The sequence below is a fragment of the Ranitomeya imitator genome, chromosome 1 (assembly GCF_032444005.1).
Source record: "Ranitomeya imitator isolate aRanImi1 chromosome 1, aRanImi1.pri, whole genome shotgun sequence".
Taxonomy (NCBI): Eukaryota; Metazoa; Chordata; class Amphibia; order Anura; family Dendrobatidae; genus Ranitomeya; species Ranitomeya imitator.
Window position 1 is genome coordinate 641,913,123 of NC_091282.1, and position 27,004 is coordinate 641,940,126.

Sequence of the window (27,004 nt, forward strand, 5' to 3'; positions counted from 1 at the left end):
TAAATAGATTTTTTTTAGGTAAAAAAGGGAAAGCAATCAAGAGGTGTCTGTAGTTAATTATAATTATATGCCTCTTAGCTTCCTTTCAGCTAATGAGCATTTTTTTTTAACAAGGTGGTGTAAGGGGGGTGGGGGAAGGTCACGTGGGTTTATCGAAGGCGTGCTTAAATCGGCTCCCAGGGAGTGCTAACAATATGAAAAGATTTGTCTGAACAAAAGACAGAGACGCAAGATGCTCAAATTATCCAACTTGTGAGAAAATAATATTAATATATCCACAAACGGAAAAGAAAATGATAAGAAATAACATTTTTTAGAAAATTTGAAGAATTTAAATTTGCCAATTTATAATTTGTAGGCTTTAAATTTAAAGTCAATAATAGGAACATAGAAAAGAAAAACTATAAAGATTTAGAATTGCGTTATTTGCCAAGGATGTGACAAAAACACCAAATTAAGTTTTTTTTTAAAGTTATAAAATTAAAAATGTTTTCAATATTATAAACAAATCACCAGACTCACCTATATTCTATATTTGAATCAGAGCTGAAAATCCCCCAAAAAAGGAATCATGCAGTCATGGGGTGACAATTTTGTAGAGGTGGATGATAAAAAGCAGAATATCCTAATTTTTCAAAAATAAAAATTGAAAAATTTTGGAAAGTCGTAAAAAAAAGTAGGTGAAAGTAATCCATATATTTCAGATGTTTTGCTTTAATCTATCCACAATCAGAGCACAGGAGATATGGTGAACCCATTTGGCAGAAGCTGTTATTTTGAAGCCGTAAGTATGGGAATTGTTTATTTAGCTGAAAGGACTGGCCATGCAAATTTTCTTGGCTAATTATGCTGGTATGGAAGTCTGGGTACTTCAAATGCATTAAAAAAACACACACAAGGGTTTAGTCAGTGGAACAAAACAAGCGTTGGAATTGAAGGCTGGTCTATGGGAGAGAACAGGGTGTCTGCGAGGGCCTTTTGACAATGAACTTGAGACATCTCATTAACATTCAGTAGACTGCCTGTCAAGTTCAGGACGTACTGAGTTCCCAGGCAAGAAGACAGAAAAGTGAATTCATTGTGCATTTTCTACGGACCATTAGTCCAACTTCCAAAGACGGTCTCAAAATGAGCCCTGGAAACCAGACGTAAAAGAAAAAAAATGTAGATGCAAAACATACGAAGAAGGCAATTTATACACTTCTGGAAGTGCAAGGAGGACAATTCCTGTCCAGCAATTGTCAAATTTGGATAATTTGTAGAGAACATGCTGACCAGACTGTAAAGTTTAAAAAAAATTGTATATAATGGTCATAACAAGTGACTTCGATTTGAAATTTTTTATTTTGTAAAGGGAAAAATTTGCCATATTTAATTTTGTATAAAAAAAATAGAGTCTAAGAATTTGATCATCTTTTGTCTAAAAATTATTATTTTTTTCTACCTAGGAAGATTGAGTAGAATTTCTAAATTTGTGAAGTGAAGTATAAGAGGAGGGGACTGCACTTTATTAGGTGTTCATAAGCCATCCCACACCCCTTCTTCTCCTTTCTTACCACTCCCCCTTGTTCAGTCATACCCCAATCAACATTTTCTTTGGTCAAAACTGAAAAGAATGCAAGGAGGAGCCAGAGGAGAAAGAAGTATTTATGTGAAAAGAGCCACGCTATGATTGTCTTTCACTCATTTTTTTTTCTCGCCCGGGAGCTTCGGGTGGTGGAGAGGCTCTTGAAGTCTATAATTGCGGGGTATTTGTGTCTACTATGGAGCTGCATAATCGTTCGGCATGAAGACCTGACTTGTGGTGCAAAAAAAAAAAAAAAAAGGCTGTGGAGGCAGAGCAAAGCACATAGGCATAAAGAAAAGGACGGATTCTCAGGCCCCTCAAAAGCCGTGGTGAAAAATCCTGAATGGATAGCACCTTTTTACGTCACTCGGAGATGCAACCAACTGCCACAAGAGGGTAGGATGTCGGAGAAGACGCTCATTTTGCTAGCATCTCGAAGACTGCTGCATTCACAGGGGCGAAATGCTGAGATTACATGGTGAGTAATATTTTTTTTTTATTAGAATTTTTTTTTAAGTGGTGTTTTTCAATTATATTTAAATCTTTAAGAAAACAAATTCATGATTTACAAAATTGTTTTTTGTTTTTTTGTATTGCAATTTGTAAACATGACAATTAACTGATCTATAGAGGAGTTATGACGTTACGATCAAGCGGCACAATTTAAGGAACAAGATCTCTCGTAGACACGTCTTAGCTGTAGGCCAAAAAAAAAACAAATTCACGATGACCAGAGATTTAACCCTGCAGCCAGAGCTCCGTACGGCATTATGAGCAGTCACGGCATCTCCCTTCTTATTATAATCTTCCGTGCCAGCACGCAGCATCTTAATTTAACAGGATTGGGAGAGGGAGAGGCAAAGTGGAATTGTGCAGGAGCGATGGGCCCCCTATTATGTGGATGAAAATGCCTAGATGAGCAGTGACTTCTGGTATACCTATTCTGCATTTTCATATGCCAGGTTATGTAAGACTGAAGTGACCCAAATGATTAAAAGAACATTTCTGTTTAGAAGAGAGAATGAATTGACATAAGAAAGAACAGTCAAAAATTACAAAATTACCAATGAATTGAATGTAAACTCCCAAGTGTAAATGTTTCTATTTTTATTTATACATAAAAAAAATTATTATAATTCTTATTATTATTATTCTTAGTATTTAAAAAAAAAAAAATAAGAAAAATAATAATTTTCTCAGAATTGGTTTGCAATGGTATTGGGCCCAAGATGAGCAAGATGAAATAACTGCATGCTTTATATTTTATACATCAGGTTTATATCAATACATTTGGCTGTGGATTTTTGTAGTTTGTAACAATTATTATAGAATTTTATAGGTCAAAGTGATAGATAATACATAGATAGATAGATAGATAGATAGATAGATATCAGATAGATAGATAGATAGATAGATAGATAATAAATAGAGAGATAATAGATAGATAATAGATAGATGATAAATAATAGATAGATAAATACATAGATAGATAATAGATAGATAGATAGATAGATAGATAATAGATAGATAGATAGATAGATAGATAGATAGATAATACATACATAGATATTAGATAGATTATAAATAGATAGATAGATAATAGATAGATAGATGATAGATAGATAGATAATAGAGAGATAATATATTGATAGATAATAGATAATACATACAGTAGATAGATAGATAATGGATAGATAATAGATAGATAGATAGATAATAGATAGATAGATAGATAGATAGATAGATAGATAATAGATAGATAGATAGATAGATAGATAGATAGATAGATAGATAGATAGATAATAGATAGATAGATAGATAGATAGATAGATAGATAGATAGATACTTTTGATGCCAGGCCTAGACGTATACTATTATTTGTCTCTCACTGCTCATAGTAACACGTAGAGTTGATAATTGCCCACATCGATTCCCCTGTGTTACAGATTATATTAGTGTATTGATTATAGTAGATGCAATAATTGATACACAAGCAATAAGCATCCCAGATCAAAGTGTTCCCGTGTACAGTGGCGCTGGATGTGTATCAGACACTACACCATCTGATCAGCAGGCCTCAGCGACATGTTGGTCCAAACGTAATATTCCCTGTTACCCTAATGGTGGATGCATGTGCTCGGTGGGGGATTTTTGCCCCTGGTACAGGCCGCAGGCTGCATATTGCCAACTTACAATGGCTGCATTCTTAAATATAACTTATATTTTTTTGAAAAATAATTGTATTTCATATTTTCTTTTTTAGAGACACAAGAGGGGGCAATTCAAGAGCAAAAAGGTATGAAAGCTTCAATTCTGTTACATGATTTTGTCTACAATATATTCTTTGTACTTGGAGTAATATTTATACTATTTTATTATTTTATTATAAATATTAAGCAAAGTCACACCGACAAACCATAAACTACAGGTATCCAGAATCTACCTATCTATCTCTTATCAATCTATAATCTATTGTCTATCATCTATCTATTATTTATCTATTATCTATCTATTATCTATCTGTTATCTATTATCTATCTATCTATCTATCTATCTCTATATTATCTATCTATCTATCTATCTATCTATCTATCTATCTATCTGTCATCTATTATCTATCTATTATCTATCTCTCATCTATCTATCTATTATCTATCATCTATCTATTATATATCTATTATTTATCTATTATCTATCTATCTATTCTCTATCTGTCTATCGTCTATCATCTGTCTATTATCTATCTATCTATCTATCTATCTATTATCTATCTATCTATCTATCTATTATCTATCTATATATCTCTAGATCCAGTATCAATCTAACGAATTCTGTGAAGCATATATATTTATCTATATATCTCTCAGTCAACTATCATCTTTATTTATTTTTCATATCTATCTATCTCATATCTATCTGTCTGTCTATCTGTAAGGAGATGGACATACTGCCCACTTTCCTCTTGAAGGCACATGTGTCGTTGCAGTATATTTTAATGTGTAATGTGTACTGGGACATGCGTTATATGTGATAGTGTTGCGTTCTGCCCTAACAGTATGGAGAGTTAGGGTTAATGATTGGGACTAGTCCAGAGTGGGAGGGGCTAAAGTGAAGGAAAAGAGAGATAGTTTCCTGTCAGGAAGACATATAGGGTCCAGTGTGCCACAGAAGCTGACCCAAGGTCTGACTAGTGATCAGGGCCACCTTGACATGGGTCTCCCTGAGTAGAGATCAAAGCAGTGGATACCAACATCGGCAGTAAAGGAAGAAAAGTTATCAAAGGACAGAGTGAAGTACCAGAAACGGGTCCTGGGACAGAACGCTTAGCAGTATGGCCTGAGATCGCCAGAGAGGTAACGGTAGTTCTCAGGTGTCAGCAAGCAGAGAAGCTAAATAGAAGCTAAAAGCACACCAGTTCCCGTAAGGGAGAGGAGAGCGTGGAACCATGGGTTGAGGATAGGACTCTCACTTACCGGGCTCTAGTACAGTGTTGGGTTGTGAGGAACTTGAGGCAGAAACAAGTAAGTTTGGAAGAGGTAGAGAGAACCCATGTGAAGGTGCTCCGTATTGTAAAGGACTCACTGGTGACGTAGACGTAGGCACCTGCTATCCATTCTACATAATCCAGAAAACAAGTTAATGTTAACTAAAAAACTGTTTATTTCCAAGTGGCGATCACCCTTAATGAACTGTTTAACATCCGGTCCTGGACAACCGAAGTTACGGCCTAAAAAAGGGCGTAGACCCCATAGATGAAGACCACACACCAGTTACATGTAGCATGCTGAGGCCTGAAAGATGAGCACCTGTGCCACGATACATAGCTGTCTCTCATATCTATCTATCATCTATCTATTATCTATTTATCTGTCTATTATCAATCATCTATCTATCTATCTATCTATTATCTACTATCTATTCAATCATCTATCTATCTATTATTTATCCATATCTATTATCTGCTATCTATATCTATCTATTATATATTATCTATTTATCTATCAATCTACTATCTATTATCTTCTATCTAGCCATCCACCCATGTCTCATATCAATCTATTCATCTGTCTATCATATTTATTTATCATATCTATCTTCTATCTATTAATCTATCTGTCTCTTCACAAACTTAGAGGACAAGACTGTAATGTAAAAGGAAAATATTCACAAACAATCGTGCTAACAAGCAAAGGAGAGAAAGTGAATCCTGGGAGGTGGAGCTCCCAGACTGTAATTACATAGAGCAGCTAATATACAGTATTATAAAGCAGGGGAGGGCACTATGTGGCGGAGCACAATGGAGCCCAACATCAACGCGTCTGACATTACTGGATAATAGCAGAGGAGCAGATCCGGCTATAAAAGTATACAAAGAGCTCTACAATGTATATTTATGCAATATAAACAGGGTGTATACAGTGTGTACAGCCACATACACACAGGTACATACAGCCACACACACAAACAAAGCCACATACACACAGGTACATACAGACACACACACATACACACACACACAAGTACACACACACACACACGTACATACAGCCACATACACACACACAGGTATATACAGCCACATACACACACACAAGTACATACAGCCACATACACACACACAGGTATATACAGCCACATACACACACACAAGTACATACAGCCACATACACACACACAGGTATATACAGCCACATAGACACACAGATACACACAGCCACATACACACAGGTGCATACAGCCACATACACACAGGTGCATACAGCCATATACACACACAGGTACACCCAGGTACATACAGCCACATACACTCACAGGTACCTACAGCCACATACACACAGGTACCTACAGCCACATACACACAGGTACATACAGCCACATACACACACAGGTGCATACAGCCATATACACACACAGGTACACCCAGGTACATACAGCCACATACACTCACAGGTACCTACAGCCACATACACACAGGTACATACAGCCACATACACTCACAGGTACCTACAGCCACATACACACAGGTACATACAGCCACATACACACACAGGTGCATACAGCCACATACACACACAGGTACATACAGCCACATACACACACAGGTGCATACAGCCACATACACACACAGGTGCATACAGCCACATACACACACAGGTACACACAGGTACATACAGCCACATACACACAGGTACATACAGTCACATACACACAGGTACATACAGCCACATACTCACATGTACATACAGACACATACACACAGGTACATACAGCCACATACACATAGGTATATACAGCTACATACACACAGGTACATATAGCCACATACACACAGGTACATATAGCCACATACACACAGGTATATACAGCCACATACACACAGGTACATACAGCCACATACACACAGGTGCATACAGCTACATACACACAGGTACATATAGCCACATACACACAGGTACATATAGCCACATACACACACACAGGTACACACAGGTACATACAGCCACATACACACAAGTACATACAGCCACATAAACAGAAGTACATACAGCCACATACCCACAGGTACATACCCCCACATACATACAGGTACATACAGTCACACATACCCAGGTACATACAGCCACATATACCCAGGTTCATACAGCCACATACACACAGGTACATACAGCCACATACACACAGGTACATACAGCCACATACACACACAGGAACGTACAGCCACATACACACAGATACATACAGCCACATACATACAAGTACATACAGCCACATACATACAGGTACGTACAACCACATACACACAGGTATATACAGCCACATACACATAGGTTCATACTGCCACATACACACAGGTACATACAGCCACATACACACACGTACATACAGCCAAATACACACGAGGACATACAGCCATCTACACACAGGTGCATACAGCCACATTAACAGAGGTACATACAGCCACATACCCACAGGTACATACAGCCACATACATACAGGTACATACAGTCACATATACCCTGGTACATACAGCCACATATACCCAGGTACATACAGCCACATATACCCAGGTACATACAGCCACATACCTACAGGTACATACAGCCACATACATACAGGTACATACAGTCACATATACCCTGATACATACAGCCACATATACCCAGGTACATACAGCCACATATACCCAGGTACATACAGCCACATACACACACAAAGGTATATACAGCCACATACCCACGGGTACATACAGCCTCATACACACAAGTATATACAGCCACATACACACAGGTACATACAGTCACATACACACAGGTACATACAGTCATATACACACAGGTATATACAGCCACATACACACAGGTACATACAGCCACATACACACAGGTACATATAGCCACATACACACAGGTACATACAGCCACATACACACAGGTACGTATAGCCACATACACACAGGTACATACAGCCATATACACACACAGATACGTACAGCCACATACACACAGATACATACAGCCACATACATACAGGTACATACAGCCACGTACATACAGGTACGTACAACCACATACACACAGGTATATACAGCCACATACACATAGGTTCATACTGCCACATACACACAGGTACATTCAGCCACATACACACATGTACATACAGCCACATACACACAGGGACATACAGCCATCTACACACAGGTGCATACAGCCACATAAACAGAGGTACATGCAGCCACATACATACAGGTACATACAGTCACATATACCGTGGTACATACAGCCACATATTCCCAGGTACATACAGCCACATACATACAGGTACATACAGTCACATATACCCTGATACGTACAGCCACATACACACAGGTGCATACAGCCACATAAACAGAGGTACATACAGCCACATACACACAGGTGCATACAGCCACATACATACAGGTACATAGAGCCACATACACACAGGTACATACAGCCACATACTCACATGTACATACAGCCACATACACACAGGTACATACAGCCACATACATACAGGTACATACAGCCACATATACCCAGGTACATACAGCCACATACACACAGGTACATACAGCCACATACTCACATGTACATACAGCCACATACACACAGGTACATACAGTCATATACACACAGGTATATACAGCCACATACACACAGGTACATACAGCCACATACAAACAGGTACGTACAGCCACATACACACAGGTACATACAGCCACATACTCACATGTACATACAGCCACATACACACAGGTGCACACAGCCACATACAGCCACATATACCCAGGTACATACAGCCACATACACACAGGTACATACAGCCACATACACACAGGTACATACAGCCACATACACACAGGTACATACAGTCATATACACACAGGTATATACAGCCACATACACATAGGTACATACAGCCACATACAAACCGGTACGTACAGCCACATACACACAGGTACATACAGCCACATACTCACATGTACATACAGCCACATACACACAGGTGCATACAGCCACATACATACAGGTACATACAGCCACATACACACAGGTACATACAGCCACATACACACAGGTACATACAGCCACATACACACAGGTACATACAGTCATATACACACAGGTGCATACAGCCACATACACACAGGTACATACAGCCACATACACACAGGTACATACAGCCACATACACACAGGTACATACAGCCATATACACACACAGGTACACCCAGGTACATACAGCCACATACACTCACAGGTACCTACAGCCACATACACACAGGTACCTACAGCCACATACACACAGGTACATACAGCCACATACACACACAGGTGCATACAGCCATATACACACACAGGTACACCCAGGTACATACAGCCACATACACTCACAGGTACCTACAGCCACATACACACAGGTACATACAGCCACATACACTCACAGGTACCTACAGCCACATACACACAGGTACATACAGCCACATACACACACAGGTGCATACAGCCACATACACACACAGGTACATACAGCCACATACACACACAGGTGCATACAGCCACATACACACACAGGTGCATACAGCCACATACACACACAGGTACACACAGGTACATACAGCCACATACACACAGGTACATACAGTCACATACACACAGGTACATACAGCCACATACTCACATGTACATACAGACACATACACACAGGTACATACAGCCACATACACATAGGTATATACAGCTACATACACACAGGTACATATAGCCACATACACACAGGTACATATAGCCACATACACACAGGTATATACAGCCACATACACACAGGTACATACAGCCACATACACACAGGTGCATACAGCTACATACACACAGGTACATATAGCCACATACACACAGGTACATATAGCCACATACACACACACAGGTACACACAGGTACATACAGCCACATACACACAGGTACATACAGCCACATAAACAGAAGTACATACAGCCACATACCCACAGGTACATACCCCCACATACATACAGGTACATACAGTCACACATACCCAGGTACATACAGCCACATATACCCAGGTTCATACAGCCACATACACACAGGTACATACAGCCACATACACACAGGTACATACAGCCACATACACACACAGGAACGTACAGCCACATACACACAGATACATACAGCCACATACATACAAGTACATACAGCCACATACATACAGGTACGTACAACCACATACACACAGGTATATACAGCCACATACACATAGGTTCATACTGCCACATACACACAGGTACATACAGCCACATACACACACGTACATACAGCCAAATACACACGAGGACATACAGCCATCTACACACAGGTGCATACAGCCACATTAACAGAGGTACATACAGCCACATACCCACAGGTACATACAGCCACATACATACAGGTACATACAGTCACATATACCCTGGTACATACAGCCACATATACCCAGGTACATACAGCCACATATACCCAGGTACATACAGCCACATACCTACAGGTACATACAGCCACATACATACAGGTACATACAGTCACATATACCCTGATACATACAGCCACATATACCCAGGTACATACAGCCACATATACCCAGGTACATACAGCCACATACACACACAAAGGTATATACAGCCACATACCCACGGGTACATACAGCCTCATACACACAAGTATATACAGCCACATACACACAGGTACATACAGTCACATACACACAGGTACATACAGTCATATACACACAGGTATATACAGCCACATACACACAGGTACATACAGCCACATACACACAGGTACATATAGCCACATACACACAGGTACATACAGCCACATACACACAGGTACGTATAGCCACATACACACAGGTACATACAGTCATATACACACACAGATACGTACAGCCACATACACACAGATACATACAGCCACATACATACAGGTACATACAGCCACGTACATACAGGTACGTACAACCACATACACACAGGTATATACAGCCACATACACATAGGTTCATACTGCCACATACACACAGGTACATTCAGCCACATACACACATGTACATACAGCCACATACACACAGGGACATACAGCCATCTACACACAGGTGCATACAGCCACATAAACAGAGGTACATGCAGCCACATACATACAGGTACATACAGTCACATATACCGTGGTACATACAGCCACATATTCCCAGGTACATACAGCCACATACATACAGGTACATACAGTCACATATACCCTGATACGTACAGCCACATACACACAGGTGCATACAGCCACATAAACAGAGGTACATACAGCCACATACACACAGGTGCATACAGCCACATACATACAGGTACATAGAGCCACATACACACAGGTACATACAGCCACATACTCACATGTACATACAGCCACATACACACAGGTACATACAGCCACATACATACAGGTACATACAGCCACATATACCCAGGTACATACAGCCACATACACACAGGTACATACAGCCACATACTCACATGTACATACAGCCACATACACACAGGTACATACAGTCATATACACACAGGTATATACAGCCACATACACACAGGTACATACAGCCACATACAAACAGGTACGTACAGCCACATACACACAGGTACATACAGCCACATACTCACATGTACATACAGCCACATACACACAGGTGCACACAGCCACATACAGCCACATATACCCAGGTACATACAGCCACATACACACAGGTACATACAGCCACATACACACAGGTACATACAGCCACATACACACAGGTACATACAGTCATATACACACAGGTATATACAGCCACATACACATAGGTACATACAGCCACATACAAACCGGTACGTACAGCCACATACACACAGGTACATACAGCCACATACTCACATGTACATACAGCCACATACACACAGGTGCATACAGCCACATACATACAGGTACATACAGCCACATACACACAGGTACATACAGCCACATACACACAGGTACATACAGCCACATACACACAGGTACATACAGTCATATACACACAGGTGCATACAGCCACATACACACAGGTACATACAGCCACATACACACAGGTACATACAGCCACATACACACAGGTACATACAGCCACATACACACAAGGTACACACAGCCACATACACACAGGTGCATACAGCCACATAAACAGAGGTACATACAGCCACATACACACAGGTGCATACAGCCACATACACACGTACATACAGCCACATACACACATGTGCATATAGCCACATACACACGTACATACAGCCATATTCACACAGATACATATAGCCACATACACACACTGGTACACACAGGTACATACAGCCACATACACACATATACATATAGTCACAAACCCACAGGTACATACTACCACATACACACAGGTACATACAGCCACATACACACAGGTACATACAGCCACATGCACACAGGTACATACAGCCATATACACACAGGGACATACAGCCACATACACACAGGTACATAGAGCCACATACACACAGGTACATAGAGCCACATACACACAGGTGCATACAGCCACATACACACAGGTACATACAGCCACATACACACAGGTACATACAGCCACATACACTCATATACAAACAGCCACATGCACACAGGTACATACAGCCATATACACACAGGGACATACAGCCACATACACACAAGTACATAGAGCCACATACACACAGGTACATAGAGCCACATACACACAGGTGCATACAGCCACATACACACAGGTACATACAGCCACATACACACAGGTACATACAGCCACATACACTCATATACAAACAGCCACATGCACACAGGTACATACAGCCATATACACACAGGGACATACAGCCACATACACCCAGGTACATACAACCACATACACACAGGTACAAACAGCCTCATACACACAAGTACATACAGCCACATACACCCAGGTACATACAGCCACATACATAGAGGTACATACAGCCACATACATACATGTACATACAGTGACATACACACAGGTATATACAGCCACATACACACAGGTACATACAGCCACATACCCTCAGGTATATACAGCCACATACACACATGTACATACAGCCACATACCCACAGGTACATACAGCCACATACACACAGGTACATACAGCCACATACTGTACATAGAGGTACATACAGACACATACACACATGTACATGCAGCCACATACACACAGGTACATACAGCCACATACATGCAGGTACATACAACCACATATACCCAGGTACATACAGCCACATACACACAGGTACATAGAGCCACATACGCACAGGTGCATACAGCCACATACACACAGGTACGTACAGCCACATACACACAGGTACATACAGCCACATACACTCATATACATACAGCCACATACACACAGGTACATACAGCCATATACACACAGGGACATACAGCCACATACAGCCACATAAACAGAGGTACATACAGCCACATACACACAGGTACATACAGCCACATACACACAGGTACATACAGACACATACACACATGTACATGCAGCCACATACACACAGGTACATGCAGCCACATACATGCAGGTACATACAGCCACATATACCCAGGTACATACAGCCACATACACACAGGTACATACAGCCACATACACACAGGTACATACAGCCACATACACTCATATACATACAGCCACATGCACACAGGTACATACAGCCACATACACAAGGTACGTACAGCCACATACACACAGGTACATACAGCCACATACACACAGGTACGTACAGCCACATGCACACAGGTACATACAGCCATATACACACAGGGACATACAGCCACATACACACAGGTACATACAGCCACATACACACAGGTACATACAGCCACATACACTCATATACATACAGCCACATGCACACAGGTACATACAGCCACATACACACAGGTACGTACAGCCACATACACACAGGTACATACAGCCACATACACACAGGTACGTACAGCCACATGCACACAGGTACATACAGCCATATACACACAGGGACATACAGCCACATACACACAGGTACATACAGCCACATACACACAGGTACAAACAGCCACATACACACAGGTACAAACAGCCTCATACACACAAGTACATACAGCCACATACACACAGGTACATACAGCCACATACACCCAGGTACATACAGCCACATACACACAGGTACATACAGCCACATACACACAGGTACATACAGCCACATACATACAGGTACATACAGCCACATATACCCAGGTACATACAGCCACATACACACAGGTACATACAGCCACATATACCCAGGTACATACAGCCACATACACACAGGTGCATACAGCCACATACACACAGGTACATACAGCCACATACACACAGGTGCATACAGCCACATACATACAGGTACATACAGCCACATATACCCAGGTACATACAGCCACATACACACAGGTACATACAGTCATATACACACAGGTACATACAGCCACGTACACACAGGTACATACAGCCACATTTATACAGGTACATACAGCTATATGTGATGATTACACATGAATACATATCCCTGGTGATATTGTCCTAGAGGTTTTGGTATTTATTATCATTTTTTTTGCTGCATGAAGTTTGCATTATGGTGATTTTTATTGGAAATATATAAGATGGTGTATTATACTGGCAGATGTCAAGTAATCGTAAATCATATAGAAAATAATTTAATATAAAGCTGTTACTGTTTGGAATATGGGAGCTATGGAATAGGCAAGAGTATGGACAATATTCATATATGAGAGGTAGATAGTTATTGGATAGATAGATAATAGATAGATAATAGATAGATAAGATAGATGGAAAGATAGATAAGATCGATAGATAGATAATAGATAGATGAGAGATAATAGATAAATAGATAATAGATAGATGATAGATAGATAGATAGATAGATAGATGATAGATAGATAGATAGATAGATAGATAATAGATAGCAGATAGTAGATAATATATTAATAGATAATAGATAATTGATAGATAAGATAGGTAGATAGATAGATAATAGATAACTGTTATAATTATAGATAAAGAGATATATACGGAAAGATGTCTAGTAGATAGATGAAGAGATGTGGAATATACAAACTGTGGTAGTAGGTATTTTTGTAGTAAGCATACAGGTCCTTCTCAAAAAATTAGCATATAGTGTTAAATTTCATTATTTACCATAATGTAATGATTACAATTAAACTTTCATATATTATAGATTCATTATCCACCAACTGAAATTTGTCAGTTCTTTTATTGTTTTAATACTGATGATTTTGGCATACAACTCCTGATAACCCAAAAAACCTGTCTCAATAAGTTAGCATATTTCACCCATCCAATCAAATAAAAGTGTTTTTTAATAACAAACAAAAAAACCAACAAATAATAATGTTCAGTTATGCACTCAATACTTGGTCGGGAATCCTTTGGCATAAATGACTGCTTCAATGCGGCGTGGCATGGAGGCAATCAGCCTGTGACACTGCTGAGATGTTATGGAGGCCCAGGATGCTTCAATAGCGGCCTTAAGCTCATCCAGAGTGTTGGGTCTTGCGTCTCTCAACTTTCTCTTCACAATATCCCACAGATTCTCTATGGGGTTCAGGTCAGGAGAGTTGGCAGGCCAATTGAGCACAGTAATACCATGGTCAGTAAACCATTTACCCGTGGTTTTGGCACTGTGAGCAGGTGCCAGGTCGTGCTGAAAAATGAAATCTTCATCTCCATAAAGCATTTCAGCCGATGGAAGCATGAAGTGCTCCAAAATCTCCTGATAGCTTGCTGCATTGACCCTGCCCTTGATGAAACACAGTGGACCAACACCAGCAGCTGACATGGCACCCCACACCATCACTGACTGTGGGTACTTGACACTGGACTTCAGGCATTTTGGCATTTCCTTCTCCCCAGTCTTCTTCCAGACTCTGGCACCTTGATTTCCGAAAGACATGCAAAATTTGCTTTCATCAGAAAAAAGTACTTGGGACCACTTAGCAACAGTCCAGTGCTGCTTCTCTGTAGTCCAGGTCAGGCGCCTCTGCCGCTGTTTATGGTTCAAAAGTGGCTTTACCTGGGGAATGCGGCACCTGTAGCCCATTTCCTGCACACGCCTGTGCACGGTGGCTCTGGATGTTTCCACACCAGACTCAGTCCACTGCTTCCTCAGGTTCCCCAAGGTCTGGAATCGGTCCTTCTCCACAATCTTCCTCAGGGTCCGGTCTCCTCTTCTCGTTGTACAGCGTTTTCTGCCACATTGTTTCCTTCCAACAGACTTACCATTGAGGTGCCTTGATACAGCACTCTGGGAACAGCCTATTTGTTGAGAAATTTCTTTCTGGGTCTTACCCTCTTGCTTGAGGGTGTCAATGATGGCCTTCTTGACATCTGTCAGGTCGCTAGTCTTACCCATGATGGGGGTTTTGAGTAATGAACCAGGCAGGGAGTTTATAAAAGCCTCAGGTATCTTTTGCATGTGTTTAGAGTTAATTAGTTGATTCAGAAGATTAGGGTAATAGGTCGTTTAGAGAACCTTTTCTTGATATGCTAATTTATTGAGACAGGTTTTTTGGGTTATCAGGAGTTGTATGCCAAAATCATCAGTATTAAAACAATAAAAGACCTGACAAATTTCAGTTGGTGGATAATGAATCTATAATATATGAAAGTTTAATTGTAATCGTTACATTATGGTAAATAATGAAATTTAACACTATATGCTAATTTTTTTAGAAGGACCTGTATTCAGTGTTGTTCTGAGGCGGCTCCAGCACTGTGGCTTCTCCTCTACTGTAGATGGAGGGGTGGCACAGTGAGCCGCCTCATTTTGCATCCTTAGAGCTGTGAGTGTTTCCAAAATATATCCTACATGATATTCCCCATAATGATTACCTCAGATATCCGTCGGCCTATATTATACAGGGACGAATAGGTTTCTGATTGTGAGGGCTACTTGCACATATATAAAGAGATACATAGATGATCCTCAACACATACATAATGCAGATCACTAACAAGAAACAGTTCATATAATGCATTCATGTTATGGAATATTCTATACATTCGTGACTACATGTTCTATATCCCAAGAATCACACAAAATATGTCTCCCAATAGCTGGGAGAAAATTCAGAAAATTCAAGTGTGATGTTGAAAAGGAGGTTAGGAAAAGAGGGTTAATACAGCACAAAGTGACAGCAGTGCTTACCTGCCCAGGTCTCTGAACTAGTGCACTCCAAGGATGCAGCAAACCCATGTAATAAAGATGGCGGCAATACAGGCGCAAAATAATGATGAGGCCACCACTCACAACCTGCCAACTCATGGGGGGATGATTGCTTATTATTAGATTGCACAAAAGAGGCTTGTATAGGGCACTGGTCTCACACAGGTGGTGCACAGTGTCTCGTTTACAGCCATACTATTAGATCAGGCGGGCTGCCCAACACCCTCTAAATGCATCGCAAGAGGGCAGACACCCTAGTTTACAAGGCCAAAAATGACCATCACCCTATACAAGCCCCTATACAAATAATCACCCTCTCCATGAGTTGGCAGGTTGTGAGTGGTTGTCTCATCAGTATTTTGCACCTGTGTTGCCGCCATCTTTATTATATGGGTTTGCTCCATCCTGGGAGTGCACTAGTTCAGAGATCTGGACAGGTAAGCACTGCAGTCCCTTTGTGCTGTATTAAATCTTGAATTTTTGGACGATTTTTAGTCCTCTTTTTGTGGTTTTTTTATGAAGTTTAGGAAGAGAATAGAAGTAAATTAGATAGATATAGATAGATAAGTGATAATAGATAATAGATAGATAATAGATAGATGGAAAGATAGATAGATGGATAATAGATAGATATATAGATAGAAAGATAATAGATAGATAGATAGATAGATAGATAGATAATAGACAGATAGATAGATAGATAGATAATACATAGATGGAAAGATAGATAGATGGATAATAGATAGATATATAGATAGAAAGATAGATAGATAGATAGATAGATAGATAATAGACAGATAGATAGATAGATAATAGATAGATAGATAGATAGATAGATAGATAGATAGATAGATAGATGGAAAGATAGATAGATGGATAATAGATAGATATATAGATAGAAAGATAATAGATAGATAGATAGATAGATAATAGACAGATAGATAGATAGATAGATAATAGATAGATAGATAGATAGATAGATAGATAGATAGATAGATAGATAATAGACAGATAGATAGATAGATAGATAATAGATAGATAGATAATAGACAGATAGATAATAGATAGATAGATAGATAGATAGATAATAGACAGATAGATAGATAATAGATAGATAGATAATAGACAGATAGATAGATAGATAGATAGATAGATAGATAATAGATAGATAGATAGATAGATAGATAGATAGATAGATAGATAGATAATAGACAGATAGATAGATAGATAGATAGATAATAGACAGATAGATAGATAGATAGATAGATAGATAGATAGATAGATAGATAGATAGATAGATAGTAGTATAAGAATGGAACAGCACAAATCCTTTACTTATCTTCGGGTGCAGGGCCCCCAGACAACCAGTCCACTGGTTGCTTTTAGTCCATATGCTTCACAAAAACAGGCAGCACTCCATATTCTTTGAGATAATGATAGATAGATAGATAGATAGATAGATAGATAGATAGATAGATAGATAGATAGATAGTAGATAATAGATAGATAATGGATAGATAATAGATATATATATATATATATAATAGATAGATGGAAAGATAGATGGATAATAGAAAGATAGATAATAGATAGGTTGATAGATAGATAATAGATAGATGATAGATAATAGATAGGTTGATAGATAGATAATAGATAGATGATAGATAATATATAGATAATAGATAGATGGAAAGATAGATATATGGATAATTGATAGATACCAGTTACAGAAGAAGAAGTAAGCAGGCTCCTTGCATCTTCTCGCCCGACCACTTGCACCAGTGACCCCATTCCGTCACATTTCCTCCAGTCCCTTTCCCCGGCTGTCACCTCTCACCTAACAAAAATATTCAACCTTTCCCTCACTTCCGGTATTTTTCCCTCCTCATTTAAGCATGCCATCATACATCCATTACTTAAAAAACCATCCCTCGACCAAAACTGTGCCGCTAATTATAGACCTGTCTCTAATCTTCCATTCATCTCTAAACTCCTCGAACGCCTGGTCCACTCCCGTCTTACCCGCTATCTCTCAGATAACTCTCTTCTCGACCCTCTTCAATCTGGTTTCCGCTCTTTACACTCTACTGAAACTGCCCTCACTAAAGTCTCTAATGACCTACTAACAGCTAAATCTAATGGTCACTACTCCATGCTAATTCTCTTGGATCTCTCTGCAGCATTTGACACTGTGGATCATCAGCTCCTCCTCACTATGCTCCGCTCCATCGGCCTCAAGGACACCGTTCTCTCCTGGTTCTCCTCCTATCTCTCTGACCGATCCTTCACTGTATGTTTCGCTGGTTCCTCCTCCTCTCACCTTCCCCTTACTGTTGGGGTTCCTCAAGGATCAGTCCTAGGCCCCCTCCTCTTCTCTTTGTATACTGCCCCTATTGGACAAACAATCAGTAGATTTGGCTTCCAGTACCATCTCTATGCTGACGACACCCAACTATACACTTCTTCTCCTGATCTCACGCCTGCCTTATTAGAAAACACCAGTGATTGTCTTACCGCTGTCTCTAGCATCATGTCCTCCCTCTATCTGAAACTAAACCTGTCAAAAACTGAACTCCTCGTGTTTTCTCCCTCTACTAACCTACCTTTGCCTGACATTGCCATCTCCGTGTGCGGTTCCACCATTACTCCAAAGCAACATGCCCGCTGCCTTGGGGTCATCCTTGATTCTGACCTTTCATTCACCCCCCACATCCGATCACTGGCTCGCTCTTCTTACCTGCATCTCAAAAACATTTCTAGAATTCGCCCTTTTCTTACTTTCGACTCTGCAAAAACTCTTACTGTTTCACTTATTCATTCTCGTCTGGACTATTGTAACTCTCTACTAATCGGCCTCCCTCTTACCAAACTCTCCCCGCTCCAATCTGTCCTGAATGCTGCTGCCAGGATCATATTCCTCACCAACCGTTACACCGATGCCTCTACCTTGTGCCAGTCATTACACTGGTTACCCATCCACTCAAGAATCCAGTACAAAACTACTACCCTCATCCACAAAGCACTCCATGGCTCAGCACCACCCTACATCTCCTCTCTGGTCTCAGTCTACCACCCTACCCGTGCCCTCCGCTCCGCTGATGACCTCAGGTTAGCATCCTCAATAATCAGAACCTCCCACTCCCGTCTCCAAGACTTTACACGTGCTGCGCCGATTCTTTGGAATGCACTACCTAGGATAATACGATTAATCCCCAATCCCCACAGTTTTAAGCGTGCCCTAAAAACTCATTTGTTCAGACTGGCCTACCGCCTCAATGCATTAACCTAACGATCCCTGTGTGGCCTATATTAAAAAAAAAAAAAAAAAAAATTAATTAACTGGTTCATGCAGCTTTACATGAACACCCAAGCCTTACACTATGGCTGGTCCGAATAACTATAGCAATTGTTACCATCCACCTCTCGTGTCTCCCCTTTTCCTCATAGTTTGTAAGCTTACGAGCAGGGCCCTCACTCCTCTTGGTATCTGTTTTGAACTGTATTTCTGTTATGCTGTAATGTCTATTGTATGTACAAGTCCCCTCTATAATTTGTAAAGCGCTGCGGAATATGTTGGCGCTATATAAATAAAAATTATTATTATATTATTATAGATATATAGAAAGACAATAGCTAGATAGATTATAGATAATAGATATATATTAGCTAGATAGATAATAGATAATAGATAAATAACAGATAGATAATAGATAGATAATAGCTAGATAGATGATATATATATATATAGCTAGAAAGATAAAGACAGTAAATAAATAATGATAGTAGATGACAGATCTATAATATATAATAGATAGATAATAGATAGCTAGACAGATGATAGATATATAATAAATAATAGCTAGATAATAGATAGATGGATAGATAGATAGATAATAGCTAGATAATAGATAGATGATAGATATATAGATAATAGATAGATGGAAAGATAGATAGATAGATAGATAGATAGATAGATAGATAGATAGAAAGATAATAGATAGATAGATAGATAGATAGAAAGATAATAGATAGATAGATAGATAGATAGATAGATAGATAGATAGATAGATAGATAGATAGATAGATGGATGGATAGATAATAGCATATATTCATATACATTTGGTCATGATAGAAGCAGATTTCCAGTGGAAAATTGCTTGAGGCAATATTGATGTCCCAACTCGAAAAAAAACACCTAGAGCTAGCAGGGGAGGTCGGTTGCCATGGTACCCATCCTGAGCACTACGATCTATAGTTGTATCAGTTATGTATCCAATCTGGTAGACTGCGAGGGTTTTTAAGGGCTATTCATCTTTTAGATATTTGTGGCATAGCTACAATCAGGATTGGGCCCAGTATTGCACTGGTGGGAATGATGGGGCAGTGCAGGCGCAACTTCCTGCATTTAGTTCTATGGGAGTTCTGCTTCACAAGCATGCTTGCTTCGAATATATGCCTTAAATATCTCTAAATGGAATATCCTTTTATAAGTCTTATTCCCAGCTTTATAAATGGCCATTGTTGGATAGTTAATCATTTTGCAATTTACAAATTATTAACATTTTCATCTATTCTCCAGATATTAACATTTTTCTTTTATCTAGAGCTTGTTGCCTTGGAGACAGACCGCCTGTGCTAGGCAACAAAATATGCACAGCACTTACAAGCTATTTTTTTCTATTAAGCTTGTAAGCATTGCTGTGATGCTGGCCAGTATTGCTGGAGAGCACTGTTACCTCCTCATCCTAGCCAGCTTCAGTGCACTGCTTTCAAGCCAGACAGGAGGGGTGGTCGATCTCCTAGGAAACAAGCTATGAACAAAAGACAATTGTTAACATCTAAAGAATGGCTGTACATTTTAATAAGCAGTAAATTGCAAAATTATTAACTATCCAACAATGGCCATTTATAAAGCTGGGGATAAGCCTTTTAAAAGGATATTCCAATCAGAAATATTAAAGGCATATTCAAAGCAAGCATGCTCGTGAAGCAGAACTCCCATAGAACTAAATGCAGGAAGTCGCGCCTGCACTGCCCCATCATTCCCACCAGTGCAAGACTGGGCCTGTCATGAGAATAGGGCCCTGTCTTGCACCCTTGGTGGTGGGGTGACCGCACATGCTCAGGTTACTCCATTCACTTCAGTGGGGGTCAGCATGCTTTGGATATGCCATAAAAAACTGAGATTGGAATGCTCCTTTAAAGAGGACCAGTCAACAGATAAAAAGTTCTCAGTTTTTTTTTTTATTTTATTCTCGCTGCCCCTCTGAGTAGTCCGTTCCATTTTTTGTTTTTCTAAATTCCGCCATACGGTTCCAGAGATTATGGGCCTTTTTATTTAGTGCTACTTATCATGGTCTTTGCCAAATGGGTGTTGCTCACAGGGTAATTATACAGAGCATCTTAAGGACATGTCCTAGAGAATCCTGTGGGCCATGCCTATTTAGTAAAGACCATAAAAAGAAGCACCAAACAAAAAGACGTATATCTCTGGAATCATATGGCACATTTTAGAAAAACAAAAATTGAACAATCAGGGGAGCACCAGGAATAAAATAAGAGAAAAATCTAGCCTTTTTTCACTTGGTTACAGGTTCTCTTTAAGTAACATGAAGAACGATGATGTATATTTCTGTTCCGTTCAGGCAGTAAAGGGTTACATGAAGAATAGAAGGCTGGACCAAAGAGCTTACAACCAAGATGAAGCTGGTATAGGAGACAATAAGACAGAATAGAGAAGGAGGGGTATAAAATCCGTAGCAAATGGTGCAGTCCAACATTCAGATATTGTTTTTAAGTCTATCCCCCTGAAACGCCCCATTGATGAAACAAAATATCTGCCAGTCAGTCCAGATTGTTGACATCACAGTGATTCTGACCAATGGCATGCAAGCAAAGGAGGGGTGTGTTAATAATGAATGGACGTGCATTGGACTAACAGCCCTAGAGCAGACGATACATCAGCGTAGCAGCATTGCAAGGTGCAACCTCCGGGCTATGGAGGAACGGAGAAACCCACCAAGGCAGAAGAATCTCTGGATACATGTTACCCCTGCGTTCTGCTTTCCAGGAATACTCGGGGCCTTTTTTTTTCATGCTTTCACATTTCAGATTATAATCACCTTCTGCTATAATTCCCAGGGAATTTTCTCCTCGAGACAAGGTGAAAAGGAAACCCAAGCCTCACCACTCTCCTCTATTCTATTCTATACATTGTCTTCTCTTCTGATTTTTCTAACTGTCTGTCGTAATGAAGAAGAAAGGATTTTTGAATTTTGGCCTTAATTTTTTTTTGCAATTTTTTTTTACAGTTGCCTCTGGAGAGCGACCAAATTTTAATTAATGAGTCTTACAGGAGATTTAGATTCTCTATTGTGAGGTCTCTTTTGTAATGTAATCGAAGAATGTTCTCACCGCTTGATTTAACTAACGAGGCAGTATGTAATTAAACCACAAGGTTTGGCGGAGGTAGCCGCAGACCTCATCTAGGGCGTGTTCGAAATGAATATTTTCCCCTGTATGGACCATTGTGTAATTTGAATGAATTTTCTTTATGTTGATATTTTAGTATTTGATTGTTGCGTTGATTTTACGCTTGGTGCTTTTTTTTATGTGCTTTTTTGTCTTTGTTTTGATCGGTACATCGTTATTAATGCTGTAACATGCCCGTTAGTAATATCTGTATTTTCTAATTAGAATTCAGCACAGAAGAATGTTGCCGAGGAGAAGAATTCTCCGTAAGAGTGGCTGGCGTCATTAATGGGATGAATAGGGGTTAATTGTTATCTTTGGTTATCTAGCTGTATGAGTGTTGTCAATTCTTCATAAAGCTAGATAACCGAAAGTAAAAATAACCCCATTACGCGCCTTGTTATACCAATGTTGAGCAGAAGACCCACCTGGAACTTACAGATAGAAAAAGTTTGGATCGAAGAACTCAAAACATTTTTAAGTCTTAATTTGTTTCCGGAACTTAAATCTGGAGGTAGGACCCTTCTCATCCATCTTCTGTCACCTATAATGACATATCAATGACCATCTTGTGGACTGTATCAAGACCTCCGTGTGCCTCGTGGGTTGAGTTACCAACAGGTATTCTATAGGACGAAAGACTTTACCAGGACTTAAAAATAAAAATGTCCAAAAAATGCCATGTGGATAAAAATGGATGGATATCTATGATGGCATAATGAACAAAAAAATTCTGATCATCATGAGGCCTACGTAACCATCTAATCGGATTATTGTTTTCTAGACAATTGTGAAAATTGGCCTACAGGAGGCTGAAGATTGAATATTTAGGATATTTTTTTTAATTGTGGATATTTTTTATCTTTTCATTGAGAATTTAATTACATTTTTGGAAAATGTAAAATATGGAAAAATGGGTTGTGGGGAAAATTGTTTAAAAATGAATGATCTAGTTTGAAAAACTTAATTTAGGCTAGTGAAATGTATGGAAAAAGTTAAAAATATTATATGTTTAAAGCTTCCTAGACAATCATGTATATGGGCATTCTTGAGGCTGTAGATTGAGTTTTATTTTTTTTTTTACTTTTTAATTATGAATTAAATGTAATTTTTAGAAAACTGTAAACTATGGGGAAAAAATGGGCTATTGGGGGAAAATATTTAAAAAATGAATTCTAAGAGAAATAAAATTCTATTCAGTTTCCTAATGGGCCTTCATGAGGTTGTAGAATTAATTTTAAGGATGTGTATTTTTTAATTCTGGCTATTTCCTTTATCTATTAAGTGGGAATTTAATTTCAGTTTTGGAAATTGTAAAATATGGAAAAACAAAACAATTTGAAAATGGTCTAGTTAAAAAAAACTATTTTAAACTGAGGAAACTTAAATAAAAAGGTTAAAAATATTATGTTTAAATTATTTAGGTCTTTTTTTAAAATCCCTTTCTATGATAATTGGACTAGCTCGGCGGAGGATAGAAAAAAAAAAACAGAATCTGTCTTCAGCCCCTGTTTGACTTAGCCCTGTATAATTAACTTGTTTTACACTAGAATGGCTTTGTAAGAAAACTTTTTATTTCGCTCCATGGAAGCGACATTTGACCAGAGGTCTCTGCCTGCTGAGGGGATTGGGCTTTTAATCCCACCCCCTATGTAAAGGGATTATGCAGTTAGTAAATGCCCAAAATGAAAGACCTACTGGAATCAAATCAAAATAGGAACAAGAGGATATTTAACTCCATTGATTTTGGTTCAATTTCTAACAGTTAATAGGGTTAAGCTGTAATTTGAAATGCGATTGCAAAACACACGGATATTCAGAGAATGCTACAAAAAATGCATTTTTTGAAAAATATTAAGCTGGTTTAATGTAACCTGTAAAACAAAAATGTAAAAAAAATTGTTGCCATGAAATCCAAGGATATTGCAATCTATAGGTCTAATGGTCTAAAGGACTCAACATCCTGGACTGACCGGCACCAAGTCATAATATCAATCTCTCAAAAAGTCCAATCTGACAAAATTTTACAGTATTAAACCCCTTGAAATCTACAATTATAGATATAGAGTTTTACCCCCAACGTTGAGCAGCTTCTATGGTGGCTGAACATCCTGGTGGACATGGCTATCATCAATAGGGTGTGCCTTAAAAATATTATTATATGTCAGGCTCCTTGGTTGTATAATGGAAGCCTTGGTTCAGTGTAGGCTAGAAGGGTATAAAGATGGGTCATGATGGACATAGGTGAATTTCATATTTGTATATGTAGAAATAATGGTCATAATATATGAAAGACTTACACATTTGATGGCTAATACAATGTTCTAGAAGAGTAGGATGAGTAGGTATCTCTTATCACAATAATCAACCAAATGTTCGAAAAAAAATACCAATCTGTCAACTAATCTATGACACCTTGGACATTTTCAAGCCAACTAATATGTAAAGGTACAATGGAAAGCAGAAATTTAATTAAAAATATTGAAGACATCCAAAAATATAGAATTGGCATTTTGATGGCACTAAGAGGATTCCAAAAAAATGTTTCCAAAATGAATCAAGTAATTCTTAGAAACTATTTTTCAACCTGTAATAACACACATATTATCTAGAATAGTCAATTTGCCTCATAAAAAAATTCAAAAGAAATCTAAAAGTATCAACGTTAAGTTTTTCCAAATGACCACAGTTATGTTTTGTCAATGTCCAACCATGTCTTATTTTTATAATATATTTTTATAAACAAAATAAATTGGGTAAAAATTGGACTGATTTTCCAAATTTTTTATTTATTACTTTAATATTTCCAACGCTTTAGTATATGAATAAAGTTACATTTTACAAGGGAAAGAAACTTGTTTAATGACCAATGTGCTAATTTTTATTCCACTTGTGAAATGTTACATAATGTGCTGCATGATATTGAATAAACCATTTTTCAAAGAGTTAAGAACAATGCCATTGACTGATTTACTTTAACCTAACAAACATGTAATTTGCAAAGGGAGAACAAAAAATTCTAATAAAAAAATGTACTGTATATATCAAACTAAGTAATTATAAAAACAAAAATTGGCAACGGGACAATTTTGAGTTTA

At 38.9% G+C, this 27,004-nt stretch overlaps 1 long non-coding RNA gene across 2 annotated transcripts in view; it reads left to right on the forward strand.

Moving 5' to 3' along the window:
• The window catches only part of LOC138638439 (uncharacterized), a 27,259-nt gene extending 315 nt beyond the window's left edge, over window positions 1-26,944 (forward strand). The window contains exons 2-4 of one of the 2 annotated variants that reach the window (XR_011312502.1): window positions 1,708-2,045; window positions 3,831-3,863; window positions 24,132-26,944. This is a non-coding gene — a long non-coding RNA (uncharacterized lncRNA). Of the gene's footprint in view, window positions 1-120; window positions 2,046-3,830; window positions 3,864-24,131 lie in introns of those variants that run through there. The other variant, XR_011312501.1, reaches the window with a different exon arrangement.
• Window positions 26,945-27,004: the final 60 nt, after the last annotated feature.